We start from the raw sequence: 19,447 nt of genomic DNA, 5'->3' as shown, positions 1-19,447 counted from the left end.
CCACCAGTTGACTGGGCTTGGTTTTGAGTATTGGTTCCACGCAGTCTATCAATATTCGGTCAAAGGGTCTGCCAACTGTCCGAATTGGTTTGAGGGTGGCCGTTTTAATTGTGGCCTTGGGTTTGATGCAACCTGACAAGCATGGCAGGTTTGGCAATATTCAGCCATATTGGACAGGAGGCGAGGCCAGAAAAAGTGCTTGCTTATTCAGGCTAAAGTTTTCCGAGTACCCACATGCCCAGCCATCGGGATAGCTTGGGCTATCCATTAAATCTCATGCTGGTATTCTGGAGGTCCTGCAATCTGTTGGAGCACTGTCACTTCTCCTCCGCAGGTCTCCCAGGAGCTCTCCACTTCTGCATTACTACCCCATCCTGCACATAGTAACACGCAGGGATCAGGGTGGCCTCTGCCTCAGAACAAGCAGTCTATGCTATGCACTTTATTTCAGGATCTGCCTGCTGGGCTTTAATTAGGGAGGCTTGGCTGAACACCTCCTCCACTTTGGACAGGTCCTTGAAGAACAAGGCAGTGATAGACTGAGATATAGGTACAGTGAATTTAAGAGAATCACTTTCATGGAGGAACTGAAGAGTACTGGTTATCTGTAATTGTGTCCATCTCATTTTGCCACAAGCTTTGGTGAGCAAATGACATTTAGTCCATGTAATATTCTGTTGTCTCTGTATTTTAGAATGCAGGACCATGTTTCACAGCCTGTCGTGATGAATAAACTAGTGTTGGCTACCTACCGTGAATCTATCTCTCCCTTCCTGTCCAAATCTGCTTTTACAGCAGGTAAACGAGGCTGCTGTGTGGCTTGCAGAGCACATGGTGGTCTTTATGGTGAGGAGGCCATTGATCAATAAGGCATCGTGGTCAGGATGGGCTCCCCATTGTCCACTCAAGGCTGCATCCCTTGCCAGCTGCGCACACTGCATGTGGCACATGATGCTCTCTGACCTCCCATGTGCCTTTCCTGCTGTAAGTCCTCAGTATCCCCATCATCTGAAGATGATTCCTGCTCACGTCAGTCGTCTTCCTGCAGTGCCTCCCCCATGATGACTGCGTAGTTGTGCAGAACACAGAAAAGAGAAATGGTATGATCTACCCTTTCTGGTTCATACTGCAGGGCACCAGCCAATCTATCCAGTCAGTGGAAGCACATTTTCAGCATGCCGATTGCCTGTTCAATGATGGCTGTTGTAGCTCCATGGCTGGCATTGTATCACTCCTATGCAGCATTGGTGGTGTATCTCACCGGTATCAGGAGCCATGTCTGCAAGGGGTTGCCCATGTCTTCAAGTAGCCAGCCCTCCATCTGAGCCAGTTCAATGAATAGCAGTGGCAGCTGGGACTGGTGCAGGAAGAAGGCACCATGACAGCTGCCTGAGAAACGGACACAGATTTGCATGAAGCGTTTCTGGTGCTCACATGCCAGCTGTACGTTGAGCGATTGGAAGCCCGGACTGCAGACGTTTACAGCAGTTTGCCTCGTCGAAGCCTTGATGGTCACATGGGTGCAAGCTCTGACCCCTGACACCGGTGGGAAATCCACAATTTAGCTGAAAGTGATGGCCCTCTGGGCCTGGCTCTCTGGGTCTGTTGAAAAGTGAACATAGTCTCCAGCCCTCTGGTAAAGGGCATCGGTGACCTCCCTGATGCAGCTGCACAAAGGTCTCTGGTGAGCCCCTGAAATAATGCAGGGGCATAACAGTTAAGAGCCGCTGTCATTTTGAGGGCCACAGGGATAGGATGACAACAGAAGCCCATTGGCTGCAGTTCATCATTGATTAGGGAACAGAAATGTGTCACCACCTCTCTCGAAATCTGCAATCACCTCTGACACTGATGCTCAGACATCTGCAGGTATGTCATGTGGGACCTGTCGATGTGCGGTAATCTCTCGTGGCGAGCTCTTCTTGGGGGTTATTGCTGCTGCTGTTGCTCACGACTGCGGGGTTCCACGTGGGCTGCAGTGGCCAGTTGGTTTTGCCCGCGGTGAATATAGATCCTCAAGACAAGCGGATCAATGAATATTGGGTGAACCATTCACATCTGTAAGTAACAATGAAACACGGTTCCTTCACTTCTTCAAAGATACCGAGCAGGGCAAAGAATGATGTTGACTGCTACGTCAGGTGCTTTCATTCATCATCTATGTGACACAGCATTGCCCGTCTTAGCTTCCATTAAAGGTGGCACAGCATGACTACATTAAGATTGTAACAGCTGCCTCGATTGGCCCACCCACCAGATAACATTTACTTATCAATCGTTTCTGGCACTCTCCCCACACACAGGGTGACTGGAATACCATTGCTCCATCACTCACACAAAAACAATCAGTAGCACAGTGCAGCCACCCTTTACATAGGGCTGGTACACATTACCTCCCTACACTTCTGCAGAATTGTGCTCCTGGCAATACCATCCCCTTTCCCACCTCCATACAGGTCTGCAGAGTTGTGCCCCCAGTAATACCATCCCCCCTTCCACCTCCCATCCTGCTTGCTGAGTTGTGCCCCCAGTAACAACATCCTCCCTCACACCTCCCATCCTGCTTGCTGAGTTGTGCCCCCAGTAAAACCATCCTCCCTTTCACCTCCCTTCACGCTTGCTGAGTTGTGCCAACCAGTAATGCCATCCCCCTGACACTTCACTTCCTGCATGCAGAGTTGTGCCCCCAGTAATGCCATCCCCCCTTGCACATCCTTTCCTGCATGCAGAGTTGTGCCCCCAGTAATGCCATCCTCCCTCACACTTCCCTTCATGCATGCAGAGTTGTGCACCCAGTAATGCCATCCTCCTCCCATATCCCCCACTGCACTGAGTGTGAAGAAGGGAATTTGCTAAGTGACTAAATTTTAAGGCTTAATCTCTCAAGGCGAGTTTTTGTCTTATTTACATCTAGCAGTTAATTGAAATTCATATTCCAGGTAAGAGGTAACTAAGGGTTCTTGCAGTTTTAGAAAGGGGGATTTCAGTAAGGAGGAGACCTTTAAATTAAGAAGAAAATAAATTTGAGTGCAGCGATTGTAAAGTGGGAGTTTGGTGCATGAGGGAGTGGCTCCTTTCTTTCTTTCTTTCTTTATTTATTTCTGCCTCCAGCAGCTGCCTCTCTCTTCAGTACAGGGATTCGAGAGTAACTGGTAAGTTATTTTACTGTAATAATAAAAACAAAGTTATGTTATGGCAGTTCAGTTTGACCAAATGGAATGTACATCCTGTGCTATGTGAGAAGTCATGGACACACCACATGTCCTGGACGAACACATCTGTGTGAAGTGTCACTGGCTGAGAATCTTCAGCTCTGGGTTTTAGAACTCGAGCAGTGGCTGGAGTCACTGTTGTGCATCCAGGAGGAAGAGGACTATGTGGATAGAAAGTTTAGGGAGGTGGTCACATTGCGGGTTAGGAGCTTGCAGGCAGAGAGGGAATCGGTAACCACCAGACAGTATCGGAGAACCAGGCAGGCAGTGCAGGAGTCCCCCGATTGCTAATCGGTTTTCCATTTTGGATACTGGTGAGAGTGATAGTTCCTCAGGGGAATGCAGCTACAGCAAAGTCCGTGGAATCACGGGGAGGAAGAAGAGCGGAAGAGCAATAATGATAGGGGATTCGATAGTCAGGGGATCAGACACCCGTTTCTGCTGCAGTAAACATGACTCCAGGATGATGTCTTGCCTACCTGGTGCCAGGGTCAAGGATTTCATGGAGCGGCTGCAGGACATCCTTCGTGGGCAAGAGGTCGTCGTCCACATTGGTACCAATGACATAGGTAGGATGAGGGATGAGGTCCTGAAAGCAGATTTTAGGGAGTCAGGAAGGAAATTAATTGAACATGTGGCTGGAGAATTGGTGTAGGAGGGAGGGCATCAGATTTCTGAGGCATTGGGACCAGTTCTGTGGCAGGTGGGACCTGTACAAGATGGATGGGCTACACCTTAACAGGACCAGAACTAACATCCTCGCAGGGAGATTTGTTTTTGCTGTTGGAGAGGATTTAAACTAGCTTGTCAGTGGGATGGGAACCTGAGGGGTAGCTCAAATTAGAAAGAAGTAAAGCTGGTAACCGGATGTAGAAAAGTAGCAGGTGAAATTAGAAGGTAGGTGAAACAAAGGTGAGCATCAACTAGGCTTAGAATGCAGAATGTCAAGAAGACAAGGTTAAGGGCACTCTATCTGAATGCATGCAGCATTCGCAACAAGGTAGATGATTTAAAGGCCCAAATGGTTGGAAATGGGAATGATGGAATTGCCATTATGGAAATGTGGCTACAGGGTGACTAAGTCTGGGAAATGAACATCCAAGGATATTCGACATTTAGGAAGGGCAGGCAAAAAGGAAAAGGAGGTAGTGTTCTTCTTTGGCCTCCTTGTCTCGAGAGACAATGGGTAAGCGCCTGGAGGTGGTCAGTGGTTTGTGAAACAGTGCCTGGAGTGGCTATAAAGGCAAATACTAGAGTGACAGACTCTTTCAAAGGTGCTGCACATAAAATAGGTTGTCGGGGCTGTGACACAGCTGGCTCTCCCCTTGCTCTTCTGTCTTTTTTCCTGCCAACTGCGAAGTCTCTCCGACTCGCCACACTTTAGCCCCACCTTTACGGTTGCCCACCAGCTCTGGCAATCGCTGGCAACTGACTCCCACGACTTGTGATCAATGTCACAGGACTTCATGTCGCGTTTGCAGACTTCTTTAAAGCGGTGACATGGACGGCCGGTGGGTCTGGTACCAGTGACGAGCTCCCTGTACAATGTGTCCTTGGCGAATCCTGCCATCTTCCATGCGGCTCAAATGGCCAAGCCATCTCAGGTGCCGCTGGCTTAGTAGGGTGTATATGCTGGGGATGTTGGTCGCCTCTAGGACTTCTGTGTTGGAGATACGGTCCTGCCACCTGATGCCAAGGATTCTCCGGAGGCAGCGAAGATGGAATAAATTGAGACGTCGCTCTTGGCTGACATACCTTGTCCAGGCCTCGCTGCCGTAGAGCAAGGTACTGAGGACACAGACTTGATACACTTGAACTTTTGTGTTCTGTGTCAGTACGCCATTTTCCCACACTCTCTTGGCCAGTCTGGACATAGCAGTGGAAGCCTTTCCCATGCGCTTGTTGATTTCTGCATCGAGAGACAGGTTACTGGTGATAGTTGAGCCTAGGTAGGTGAACTCTTGAACCACTTCCAGAGTGTGGTCGCCGATATTGATGGATGGGCCATTTCTGACATCCTGCCCCATGATGTTTGTTTTCTTGAGGCTGATGGTTCGGCCAAACTCATTGCAGGCAGCCGCAAACCTGTCAATGACACTCTGCAGACACTCTTCAGTGTGAGATGTTAATGCAGCATCGTCAGCAAAGAGGAGTTCGCTGATGAGGACTTTCCGTACTTTGGTCTTCGCGTTTAGACGGGCAAGGTTGAACAACCTGCCATCTGATCTTGTGTGGAGGAAAATTCCTTCTTCAGAGGACTTGAACGCATGTGAAAGCAGCAGGGAGAAGAAAATCCCAAAAAGTGTAGGTGCGAGAACACAGCCCTGTTTCACACCACTCAGGATTGGAAAGGGGTCTGATGAGGCACCGCTATGCTGAATTGTGCCTTTCATATTTGTCATGGAATGAGGTGATGATACTCAGTAGCTTTGGTGGGCATCCAATCTTTTCTAGTAGTCTGAAGAGACCACGTCTGCTGACGAGGTCAAAGGCTTTGGTGAGATCAATCAAAGCAACGTAGAGGGGCATCTGTTGCTCACGGCATTTGTCCTGTAGTTGGCGAAGGGAGAACAGCATGCCAATGGTGGATCTCTTTGCTCAAAAGCCACACTGTGCCTCAGGATAGACACGCTCAGCCAGCTTCTGAGCCTGTTTAATGTGACATGAGCGAAGACTTTCCCCACTATGCTGAGCAGGGAGATTCCACGGTAGTTGTTGCAGACACCGCGGTCACCTTTGTTCTGATAGAGGGTGATGATATTGGCATCGCGCATGTCCTGTGGTACTGCTCCCTCGTCCCAGCACAGGCAAAGCAGTTCGTGCAGTGCTGAAGGTATAGCAGGCGACGGATGTTAACTCGCTGGGGGCTTTCTTGTAGTTCAGCAGTGCACTGCGCTGAGTGGCTATGACATGTTCCAGCTCTTCAATGTGAGATTGAAACCAGTCTACATTCCGCTTCGCACGATTGCCAAAGCTGGTCATTGCTGAGTCATGGATGGTGTCTCTGATGTGGGCCCACTTGGTCCCTGCATCCCCTGTGGGAGTGTTTTGAAGGGCTTTTTCAAGTGAATTTAGAAATTTACGTAACAGCTGTGGATGAGAAATTCTGCTTGTGTTGATGCGCGGGCGGCCCTTCTGCTTGGAGTGATGCAGCTTCTTTGGTTTGAGGCTAACCTTGCTGCACACCAGGGAGTGGTCGGTCACGCTGTCCACACTGTGGAAGCTGCGTGTGATTTGAACTCTGTTTAAAGAGGCTCACCTTGTGACGATGAGGTCCAGCTGGTGCCAACGACGTGATCTTGGGTGCCTCCAAGAAACCTGGTGACAGGGTTTAGTGTGAACGAATGAGTTGGTGATGCAGAGGTTATGATAGGTACACAATTCAAAGCAGTCTCTGTCCATTCTCATTCATCCTTCCAATGCCATAGTGCCCAAGGCATTTGGGCCATGAGTCCACAACCCTGGCGTTAAAGTCCCCCAGCAGGAATAGGTGTCCGGTGTTGGGAATGCTACTAATGTTATTATGGAGTTCCTTGTAGAACTGGTCTTTAGCTTCAGGTGAGGAGCAGAGTGTTGGAGCATAGATGCTGAGTAGGTGTACTGGACCAGAGGCGGTGAACAGTCGGATGGACAGTATGCGTTCCGAGCCATTTGAGGGAGGTTCTGTCATGCTGAGCAAAGAGTTTCTGATGGCGAAGCCCACTCCATGCTGTCTTGGTTCTTCAGGATCCCTACCCTGCCAGAAGAAGGTGTAGTCTTGCTCTCTTCGAGATCCGTTCGCAGGGAGGCGTGTCTCCTGAAGTGCTGCAATGTCCACATTGAGTCCACTGAGCTTGCTGTTAATGATGGCGGTCTTCCAAGAATCGTTGATTTGTGTAAGGTCTTCCAACAGGCCAGGACACATAGTTCTGACGTTCCAGCTTGCAAAGCGAAGGGCTGGTACCTTCTTTCCTTTTTTGGTCGTGTTGTTTGGTGCGGTGTTACAGTCCACTTGTCGGGCATTGACCCTGAGCTCCAAGCACCCATTGAAGCAGGTGGACTGTGGCGGGACAGAACCTTACTGACCGGTTTGAGGCGGGCGGTAGCTATCCAGTGAGATGCGATGACCTCTCCCATCGACAAAGGCAACACGTGACGTCCAATCACTACGCCAACTGAGCTGGACTTATAACCCATAACTGCTGCCTTCCGTGTTGTTTCAGTTGCTGTGAGGCGACTATGGAGTGACCTCTCCATGGCGCATGCCTGGACGGATGTATGGAGGTTTTGAGTTGCCCAAGCATCAAAACCCCCCTCTCAGCCTTCCTGGTGGGGTCCAAAGGGGTGCAGAGCACGACTTTTGGCACCAGTATGGCTGCAGGAACTGCCGGTAGGTGGATGCTGGTGGGAGGATGTGGGGGTAGGGGGGTAGGGGGTGCAGGAGGAGGAGTGAGGTGGGAAGGGGTGGAGGGAAGGGGATGAGGGGGGAGCTGGGAGGGAGGCTGCAGGGGATAAGGGGAGGGGTGCAGGGGAATGGGGTGCGAGGGGAAGATGGTGCTAGGGGGAGCTGGGAAGGGATTGTGGGGGGAAGGGGGAGTGAGGTGGGTGGGGGAGGGGAGTGCAAGCGGGGTGGGGGAGGTGGTGCGAGGGGGTGAACTGGGAGAGGGAGGGTGGGTGTGCAGGTAATAAAACAAAACATTGCATCAGCTCCCACCATTGTCCCTTTTACAATGGTGTTCTACTGCAGGTATCGGGATCCGGGATCTGGGAGCCGAGCCGGAGTTGTGGGGAAGGTTTGTGTGGAAACAGCGCGGAGTCATCAAGTGAGCAGAAGCCGCTGCCAGAACCATGTGGCCGCTCTCGGGACTAAGTGGCCGCTCTTCCTCCTGATCGCCTCCGTGGACGGGCTCCCCGAACACAGCCACAGCCTTTCTGTCCAGTTGGCCAAGCTTCATCAGCATTCCTTTCCCGGATTGCCAGCCGTTCACCCTCTCTCTGCGGTGAATTTCTCTCCCAGCCTTACGTGACAATCGCCCTGGGCGCCACAGACATTAAGAGATGGCATCAGTATATCAGTAAGGGAGAATCTCAGATCAGAAGAAGAAAAAGTGGAATCTGTTTGGGTGGAGCTAAGAAACAGCCAGGGGCAGTAAACGTTGGGAGGAGTTGCTAATAGGACATGCAACAGTCGTGGTAGTGTGGGTATTAATCAGGAGATAAGAGAAGCATGTGGCATGGGTAATACAGTAATCATGGGTGACATCAATCTGCATATAGACTGGGTAAACCGAGTGAGCACTAACGCTGTGGAGGACGAGTTTCTGAAGTGCGCTAAGGATGATTTTCGAGAGCAGGATGTTAAGGGACTGACGAGAGCACAGGCTATTTTGGATCTCTCTTATGTAATGAGAAAGGGCTAATTACTAATTTTGTTGTTAAAAAACATTTTGGGATGAGTGACCATAACATGATAGAATTTTACATTTTGTTTGAAAGTGAGGTAGTTCAATCTGAAGCCAAGTTGTTAAATTTGAATGAAGGAAATTATGAAATTATGAGGGGCAAATTGGCTGAGGTAGATTGGGAAAATACATTAAAATTTATGACATTGTTATGACAAATTTATGTATAGTCTTTAAATAAATATTGCATAGTTTACAGCAGATATACATTCCTTCAAGGCACAACAAACACCAAAGTTAATGACATTCGACCGTAGATAATGAAAGAAGTTAGGGATTGTATCAGATTAATAGAAAAGGCCTATAAAGTTGCCAGAAATAGTAATAATCTGAGGACTAGGAGGACTTTATAATAGAGCAAAGGAGGGCGAAGAAACTGGTACAGAAATGGAGAATAGAATGTGAATGCAAGCTAGCAACAAATATAAAAATGGACTGTAAAAGCTTCTATTGGTATGTAAAAAGGAAACGTTTGGCTAAGACAAACTTGGGTCCATTGCAGGCAGAGTCAGGAGAATTTGTAATGGGGAATAGAGAAATGGCAGAGAAGCTAAATGAATCCTTTCTGTCTGTCTTCACTGAGGAAGATGCAAGAAATCTCCCAGAATTAGAGATCCAAGGGATTAGGGGAATGAGAAATTGAAGGAAATTAGTATTACTACGGAGGTTGTATTGGAGAAATAAATGGAACTGAAGGTTGATAATTCCCCAGGCCCTGATATTTTACATCCCAGAGTGTTGACCGAGGTAACTATGGAGATCATGGATACATTGGTGATCATCTTACAAAATTCTACAGATTCTGGAGCATTTCCTGCAGATTGGAAGGTAGCAAATGTCATCCCACTTTTTTAAGAAAGGGCAGAGAGAGAAAACAGGGAATTGTCGACCTGTTAGCCTAATATTATTCATTGGGAAAATGCTCGAATCTATTCTGAAGGATGTGATAAATGGACACTTGGATAATAGTGATATGATTAGGAACAGACAATATGGATTTATGAATGGAAAATCATGTATGACGAACTTGCTGGAATTGTTTTTTTGAGGATGCTACTAACAGAATTAATAAAGGGGGGGTCATTGGATGAGGTACATTTAGATTTTTCGAAAGCTTTTGATAAAGTCTCCCACAGAAAGTTGGTAATCAAAATTAAAGCACATGAGATAGGAGGTAATATACTGGCATGGATTAAGGATTGGTCAAGAGGCAGAAAGCAGAGATTAGGAATAAACGGAACATTTTCACATTGGCAGGCTGTGACTGGAGGGGCACCGCAGGGATCAGTGCATGGACTCCAGCTGTTCACAATATAAATCAATGAATTGGATGTGGGACCAAATGTAGCATTTACAAGTTTGTGGATGACACAGAACTAGGTGGGAATGTGTAATGTGAGGAAGATGCAAAGTGGCTTCAAGAGGATTTGGACAGACTTAGTGAGTGGGCAAGAACGTGACACATGGAATATAATGTGCAAAAAGGTGAGGTTATCCACATTGGTAGGAGGAATGGATGTGCAGAGTATTTCTTAAATGGTAATAGATTAGATAGTATAGATGTACAAAGTGACCTGGATGTCAGTGTCAATAAGTTACTGAAAGCTAACATGCAGGTGCAGCAAGCAATTAAGAAGGTTAAGGCAATGTCAGCATTTATCACAAGAGGATTTGCGTACAGGAGTTTTGGAGTCTTGCTTCAATTGTACAGAAACCCAGTGAGACCACACCTGGAGTACTGTGTGCAGTTTTGGTCCCCATACCTTAAGAACATTATTATTGCCATCGAGGGAATGCAACAAAGATTCACCAGACTTGTTCCAGGATGGAGAGACTGTCCTATTAGGAGAGGTTGGGGAAACTGAGCCTGTATTCTCTAGTGTTTCGAAGAATGAGGTGATCTCATTGAAACCTACAAAATACTTAAAGGAGTAGACAGGGTAGATGAAAGTAAGGTGGTGCACATGGTTGGGGAGTCTAGGACCAGGGGGCACAATTTCAAAATAAGGGGGAAGCAACTTAAGTCAGAGATGAGGAGAAACTTCTTTACTCAGAGCATTGTGAATCTTTTGAATTATCTGCCCCAGAGGGCTGTGGAAGCTCAGTCATTGAGCATGTTTAAAGCAGAGAGTGACAAATTTGTAAATACAAATGATGTAAGGGGATATAAGGATAGTGTGGGAAAAATACATTGAAGTGGATGATCAGCCATGGTCATATTGAATGGCGCGGCAGGCTCGATGGGCTGAATGGCCTACACCTACTCCTGTTCTTATGTTTCCTATGTTCCTGTGATTCAAGTGGAAATAAGCTCAAGGCTGCAGGAGGTGGTTTTCATGGACTAGTCACATTTTCATAGAGATTGTGGGGAGATAGGAGAGAGATTGGTGAAAGCAATTGGTTCAGGACAGAAAGTGTTGGTTTGTTGGGCAACCAAAGGCTGATTTTAACAGGAGCAGGTGAACAGTTGCTCTCAACGCTAGAGATAATGAAGTATCTGATTTTTCACATCTGTTGTTGTAGTTGAGGTAGGAGGTGTTAATGGTGAGGGGTTTATAAGGACAATTGATGGTGATGAAGAGACACAGGGGATATCTATGCATTCTGGGAATGTTCCTGCAGAAATAATGACATAGAGGACAGTGAGGCCCACTTCATGTGACTCAGCTGAAAACAGAAGTGTAGCAGCTAGTTTATCCCATGTATTTGGGACAGAATATCCCAAAAATCTATCCCATTGTATTTGAAACAGCAAATATGAGGGCAAGATAGGATATTCTATGAATGAATAAGACAGTCAAGGCACAGGCAAAGAGCAGATATTTCCAGAACATATGAATCCATTTTGGCCTCTTCGTGAGAAACATTTTTTATTCGTTCCTGGGAGTTGGGCATCACTGGCTAGGCCAGCATTTATTGTCCATCCCTACTTGCACCTGAGAAGGTGGTGGTGAGCTGCCTTTTTGAACCACTGCAGTCTATGTGGGGACACCCACAATGCTCTCAGGAAGGGAGTTCCAGGATTTTGCCCCAGCGACAGTGAAGGAACGGCAATAGTCAAGATGGTGTGTGGCTTGGAAGGCAACTTGCAGGTAGTGGTCTTCCCATGCATCTTCTGCCCTGTTCCTTCTAGGTGGGAGAGGTCACGGCTTTGAAAGATGCTGTGTAAGGAGCCTTGGTGCATTGGTGCAGTGCATCTTGTAGATGGTACACACTGCTGCCACTGCACGTCAGTGGTGGAGGGAGTGAATGTTTGTGCATGGCCCGCCAATCAGGTGGGCTGCTTTGTCCTGGATGGTGTTGAGCTTCTTGAGTTTTGTTGGAGCTGGACCCATCCAGGCAAGTGGAGAGTATTCCATCACAGTCCTGACCTGTGCCTTGTAAATGCTGGACAGGCTTTGGGGAGTCAGGAGGTGAGTTACTTGCTGCAGAATTCCTAGCCTCTGACCTGCTCTTGTAGCCATAGCATTTATATGGCTGCTCCTGTTCAGTTTCAGCATCTTCCTTTCTGCTAGGTAAGGCTCCAATCAGCAGAGAGTTTCCCCCCGGATTCACATTAACTCCAGTTTTACTAGGGTTCCTTGATATCATGCTTGGTCACAGGTTGCCTCATTGTCAAGGGCAGTCACATTCACCTCACCTCTTGAGTTCAACTCTTTTGTCTGTGTTTTAACCAAAGCTGTAATGAGGTCAGGAGCTGAGTGGCTCTGGCCGAACCCAAACTGAGCATCACTGAGAAGGTTATTGCAAATGTACCTTTTCTAACCCTGTGAGTTTGTTGTTGAAAACGAGATTGTTGTTGTGCATTAATCCAGTGGTGAATTGTAATGATAGTCAGAACATCCTTGCCTGAGGTTGTTCTTAGGGTGTAGAATATGCAATTTCCTGTTACTGCTTCTTTTTGTGGATTTAATTTCAAATCTTTTGATGATGTATGGTTGCTGTAACTCACAAATCCAACAGTTAAACTGACTTCAGGATATTTCATGTGATACTGTTTCATTTACCCACATTAAAGTTTATCTTTAATGTAATGGCCATTATACATCACAATCCAAAATCTCCTTAAAGATAGTTAGTTTTCTCATTGTCCTTCACCTCCCACAAGGATTTCAGGAATAGAAAAAGCAAGTGACCAAGTAACCGATCAGCTCTGCTCCAGATCAATGTTTATTATTTGTTATTGACACAATTTCCCATTCAGTGTAAACAAATATTTTATCCCATTCTTCAGCTCCTCTCTGAATTTCCTCTGTGTCAGTCCATAGACACAAATGTTTGTGCAGGAACTGAGAAGCTTCAGCATGGCCCCAGCTTGTTGGGTAATATATATCAGGTTACTGTAATATTTGTCGGTGTAAGTATAGTTTCTCACTGTCCAATTTATCGAATGGACAACATATGTCATCCACAATAATATGAAATTGGCAGAAATAGTGAAAAGCAATATCATGGATTTCCTTCGATTCCTCACCTCTGGATCATTCTGATTCTCACTGATTCTCTGGAGTCCCCTGTGAACTCTATTTGCCATTATAATGTGTCTGATGGTCAATGCATTGAACAACAGAATTAAACTGATTGGTAATAGAGGGGTTATGATACTGTCAAAACATTCATAAACCCTCCACAAGGGGGAGGTGAGATAATCAGCTGTTGGAACACAACACCAAGGTACATTGTCAATTCTAGTTACAGCTTCACCTGCACAGTCAAAGGGAATACTCCTCAGACAGCTCACCACAAACACAGTCGTGATAACAACCATCGCTGCTTTCTCAGTATTATATTTTGATTGGAGCTTCTGACAGCAAATTGTTACAAAACGATCAAAAGTGAAGGCAACAGAAAACCAGACAGAGCAGTCTAAAGCGACAGTATATGCGACAAGGTTCACCATACACACAGGAGTTATAAACAGGAAACTAACTGCAAAGTACATGATATTAATCCGGTGTAATATCACATGGATGATAATCACCATTAGATCCGCCACTGCCATGGCCACCAGATAGTGAGTGATACATTTGGAGAGACCGCAATTTCCTCGAGACAAAATCACAATCCCCACCAAGTTAACTGTAAGAAACAGAAACAGATATTTAACTCGATGCTGTCCCCAAGCATTTTTAAAATAATCATTTCAAGTTGAAAAAGACAGGATGGAAATATGAGAATTCCATTTCTGAATTAAATTTAATTGTTCTTTAAAGATCTGTTTATCGGTGACAGGGGAATCTGTGGCAAAAGAAGTTACAGGAAAATGAGAAGGCAAACAAAGTTGTTAATGTGAGATAGCAAAAGAGATGCTGAAGATAAAAACTGATGATTTTTTGTTCTGGAGAATTATGGGACCCAAAACACCAGTCTCTGCAAAAGCAAGTAACTGCAGTTAAGCTTTGCCCTGTTGGGTTATAGTCTGTAAAACATGGAGAGTGCACTCTCGCCCTGCTGTGTTACAGTTTGTACAACAAGGAGAGTGCACTCTCGCCCTGTTGGGATATAGTCTGTACAACATAGAGAATGCACTCTCACCCTGTTGGGATATAGTCTGTACAACATGGAGAGTGCACTCTCAACCTGTTGGGTTATAGTCTGTAAAACATGGAGAGTGCACTCTCGCCCTGCTGTGTTACAGTTTGTACAACAAGGAGAGCGCCCTCTCATCCTATTGGGTTCTGGTCTGTACAACATGGAGAATGCACTCTCTCTCTCTCTTGGGTTATGGTCTGTACGACATGAAGAGTGCACTCTCACCCTATTGAGTTCTGATCTGTACAACATGGAGAGTGCACTCTCGCCCGATTGGGTTATGGTCTGTAATACATGGAGAGCGCACTCTCACCCTATTGGTTTGTGGTCTGTACAACATGGAGAGTGCACTCTCACCCTGTTGGGTTATGGTCTGTACAACATGGAGATGCGAACTCTCACCCTGTTGGGTTATAGTCTGTACAACATGGAGAACACACTCTCTCCCTGTTGGATTATAGTCTGTACAACATGGAGAGTACACGCTCACCCTGTTGACTAAACGTCTGTACAACATGTAGAGCGAACTCTTCCCCTGTTGGATTATTGTCTGTACAACATGGAGAGTGCACTTTCACCATGTTGGGCTATAGTCTGTACAACTTGGAGAGTGCACTCTCCCCCGATTGGGTTATGGTCTGTACTACATGAAGAGTGCATTCTCACCCTATTGTGTTATGACCTGTACAACATGGAGAGTGCACTCTCGCATTATTGGGTTATGGTCTGTACTACATGGAGAGTGCACTGCCGACCTATTGGGTTATGGTCTGTAATACATGGAGAGCGCTCTCTCACCCTTTTGGGTTCTGGTCTGTCCAACATGGAGAGTGCACACTCCCCCTATTGGGTTATGGTCTGTCCTACCAAAGGCTTCTCGGCCTTTTGGCTAAGATCAAGTGTAGTATCTGTTCTTATCAGTGCTTATTTGATTGAGAAGAGACCATGATCATTGCCTTTTGATCCTGGGGAAGCTTTGAGTAAAATGGCTATAACCAATTTTCGAGCTTCGGGCCAGGGAGTGCGCAACACCGTTCGGGTGGTCAACTGCAGCACAGTTGTTTGCAAGAACTGCAAGGAGGAAGGCCATCAGACCAAGGACTGTAAGCAGACTAAGTGTTGCAACTTGTGCGGTGCGGCAGGCCATCTCTACAAGACCTGCCCCAAACGTTGCCTCAACTACGCTCAGGCGGCAAAGTCCAAGGAAAGGCCGGGAGAAGGTTCGTCGAAGGCGTCCGCTGTTCGAAAGGAGACCAGCAACCTTCTCCGCAGTGAGGAACTTCAACCTGAGAAGGAAGGGGAGGCGGCTGAAACCAACGGCCCAGCACCTACCCAGCGCCCGGAAACCCCTCCTCCACAGACAGAATCAATGGAGGAGGAGGCAGCAGATGGACAAACAGGTCAGTGGCAAGTGGTCCAGAGGAAAACCACAAAGAAAAAACATCCCAAAGCCACCACCCAAACCAGTGGCAAGAGGAGGCTCTCTTCTGAATCAGACTGCAACAACTCCTCTTCACTGGACGGGGAAATGCTGGAATGACAGCCCCTTCAAAAGAGGCGGCAGAACTCCGAGATGGATGATAAAGCATCCCAGCCCCCGGGCACTGGAAGCTGTGATGGGCCCGGCGTGCCCGAACCCCAATGCCCCACACGTAACGACGTGGCCAACGCATCTCAGCTCCGGGACACCGGGAGCAAAGACACGTCTGGCGCACCTGAGCTCCGGGAGACCGGGAGCTGTGATGTTTTCGAGGAGGAACAGATAGAAGCAGCTGAGGACAACCCAATGCTCTCTGCCCACAAGACCCCCCCGATGTCACCCGAGCGGCACAAACCCTGCATGAAAATTCAGGAGGGGTTTCTGAGCCCAACCAACGTGAAACTGCTTGCGCACACGATGGGTATGCAGGAACATCCCGAAGGGGAAGGACTGGGACTAGCGAGGACAAATGGTATGGGAAGCAACAACTAATTTTTAGTAAAAAATGGGTGTAAGAATTGCTTCCATTAATGTGCGTAGCATTAAATCTACTACGCGATGTGTTTCAACCTTGGATTACCTTGCCAAGGTCAAAGCTGACCTACTGTTTCTGCAGGAGTGTGGAATACCACACCTCAGCACCTACAGGCAGTGGTCGCGATGGTGGTCCCACGGGCCATCGATCTGGTCGGGGGGTAATGACTGCCGTTCCTCCGGCCTGGGTATTCTGCTGCGGGGAGGTAACTTCACCATCTCCGAAGTTAAGGAGGTGGTGGGCGGTTGCCTCCTCGTAGCAGACGTGATGTACAACAACGCTCCGCTCCGGTTGATCAACGTGTACGCCCCGGTACAACGCAGCGAGCGGCTGAACGTCTTCCAGCAGCTCCCATTGCTGCTGGCGACGTCCAGGCCGGTCACCCCAGGCGGTGACTTCAACTGCATCATCGACCACTGCCTCTTACTGGCCGACTGTCACTTACAGGACGACCAGCGGGTTGGCAGAGGGACGTGGAAGCTCAATGCGACACTGCTGACCCCAGAGAACGTTGAGGAACTCAAAAGGGATTACAAAGGTTGGAGGACCGTGAAACCCCTCTTTGAGTCTCCAGTTCACTGGTGGGAGCGATAAAGGAGAACATCAAGAGGTTCTTCATCCACAAAGGTGTTCAGAAGGCGAGAGAGAGACAGAGGGAACTGTCCCGACTCCAGAAAAGTATGCAAAATCTACTCCGGTTGCAGTCAATGGGGGTCGAGGTCAAGGAGGACCTCCAAGAGGTGAAGAGCCAGCAGGCCTCGCTCTTTGCCAAGGAGGCCTCCAAGATCATCTTCCGGTCCAGAGTCCGCTCCATCGAGCAGGATGAGACGTGCTCGCGTTACTTCTTCCAAAAGGTACACAGAGAGAGCTCTGTTATCAGCAGCCTGAAGGAAGAAGATGGCTCGGTAACGTCTTCGCAGTCCGACATACTAAGGATCAGCAAATCCTTTTATGCTGGGCTGTATGACGCGAAGCCCACAGACAGCAGAGCCTCCCAGTCCTTCCTGTCATCTATCACAGAGGTCTTAGATGACAGCAGGAGGGAGGGACTGGACAAGCCGCTAACTCTGGACGAGCTGACAAAGGCCGTCGAGTCTTTCGAGGCGAGTAAAACTCCCGGGAGCGACGGCTTACCGGTCGAGTTGTACTCGGCCCTGTGGGACTGGGTCGGCCCGGACCTGCTGGAAGTATACGAGAGTATGCTCCTGGCCGGTAGCATGTCAGAATCCATGAGAAAAGGCATCATCACCCTCATTTACAAGCAGAAGGGGGAGAGGGTAGAAATCAGAAATTGGCGGCCCATCTCACTGCTTAATGTTGATTACAAGATTCTGTCCAAAGTCATAGCCAGTCGAGTCAAGTCTGCTCTGGAGCTGGTGATTCACCCCGATCAGACCTGTACTGTACCCGGCAGGAAGATCTCTGATAGCCTCGCGCTACTCAGGGATACGATCGCCTACGGACGGGACAGGAGGGTGGACACCTGCCTCATCAGCCTGGACCAGGAGAAGGCTTTTGACAGGATATCGCACACCTACATGATGGACGTGCTTTCCAAAATGGGGTTTGGGGAGGGAATCTGCAATTGGATCCAACTGCTCTACACAAACATCAGTAGCGCAGTGTCAATCAACGGGTGGGAATCTGAAAGTTTCCCGATCAAATCTGGAGTCAGACAGGGCTGTCCTCTTTCCCCGGTCTTGTTTGTTTGCTGTATTGAACCCTTTGCTGAGTCTATTAGGAAGGATGCGAGCATAAGAGGGGTGACAATCCCAGGCAGCGGAGGCACTCAGGTCAAAACCTCCCTGTACATGGATGACGTCGCCGTCTTCTGCTCGGATCCGCTGTCCGTGCGCAGACTGATGAGCATCTGCGACCAGTTCGAACTGGCCTCGGGAGCCAAAGTTAACCACGGCAAGAGCGAGGCCATGTTCTTTGGGAACTGGGCTGACCGATCCTTTGTCCCCTTCACCGTCAGGTCAGATTACCTGAAGGTGCTGGGGATTTGGTTCGGAAGTGCCGGGGCGTGCACCAAAACATGGGAGGAGCGAGTAGCCAAGGTACGGCAAAAGTTGGGCATGTGGGGGCAGCGATCTCTCTCCATTGTGGGTAAGATCCTGGTCATCAGGTGCGAGGCGCTCACGTTGTTGCTCTACGTGGCGCAGGTCTGGCCCAGACCCCACTCCTGCGCCGTGGCAGTCACCCGAGCCATTTTCCGCTTCGTCTGGGGATCTAAAATGGACCGGGTCCGGAGGGACACGATGTTCAAATCTCTGGACATGGGCGGGAAAAATGTACCCAACGTGGCCCTCATCCTGATGACCACCTTCGTGTGCGGCTGCATCAAGCTATGTGTAGATCCCCAGTACGCAAACTCCAAGTGTCACTACGTGCTGAGGTTCTATCTGTCCCCGGTGTTGCGAAGGATGGGCCTGGTCACATTGCCGCGGAACGCACCATGCAGTTGGGCGGCGCCGTACCACCTATCCTTCGTGGAGCAGTTTCTGCGGAAAAACACCTTTGACCACCGGTCCATCAGGCAGTGGTCTGCACGGAATGTCCTCAAGGCCCTACGGGAAAAGGAAACGGTGGATCCTGTCGGATGGTTCCCCGAGCAGACCGTCAAAGTCATTTGGCGGAATGCCTCATCACCAGAACTTTCAAACAAGCACCAAGACGTAGCTTGGCTGGTGGTGAGAAGGGCCCTCCCCGTCAGATCCTTCATGCACACCCGAAGTCTCGCCCCCTCCGCACAGTGCCCCCGCGTTGGCTGTGGTGGGGAAGAGACGGTCGCCCACCTCCTCCTGGAATGTGCCTTTGCAAAGCAGGTGTGGAAAGAGATGCAGTGGTTTTTGTCAAGGTTCATCCCAAGCAGCTCTGTAACACAGGAGTCTGTGCTCTACGGGCTGTTCCCAGGGACGCACACCGAGACAAACATCAACTGCTGCTGGAGGACTATCAATTCGGTGAAAGACGCCCTTTGGTCTGCCCGAAACTTGCTGGTCTTCCAGCGCAAAGAGTTGTCCACCACCGAATGTTGCAGACTGGCACATTCCAAGGTCCAGGACTACGTGCTGAGGGACGCACTAAAGCTTGGGGCAGCCGCAGCAAAGGCTCAATGGGGAAAGACCACAGTGTAAGGTTCCCCCACCAAGCTGGACTGAGGGGCTGGATCCATGGGAAACCCCTCGAACTGTATCGTTAATATTCTGAATTGCTGTAAATGTAAAACTGTAATTGACATGAC

General features: G+C 48.5%; 1 pseudogene; it reads left to right on the top strand.

The window, feature by feature from the left end:
- The first annotated feature begins 15,054 nt into the window (after positions 1–15,054).
- Positions 15,055–15,163, top strand: LOC137346347 (U2 spliceosomal RNA; annotated as a pseudogene).
- Positions 15,164–19,447: the final 4,284 nt, after the last annotated feature.

The sequence above is a fragment of the Heterodontus francisci genome, chromosome 29 (assembly GCF_036365525.1).
Source record: "Heterodontus francisci isolate sHetFra1 chromosome 29, sHetFra1.hap1, whole genome shotgun sequence".
Taxonomy (NCBI): domain Eukaryota; kingdom Metazoa; phylum Chordata; class Chondrichthyes; order Heterodontiformes; family Heterodontidae; genus Heterodontus; species Heterodontus francisci.
This window is presented reverse-complemented; position numbering and strand designations above follow the sequence as displayed.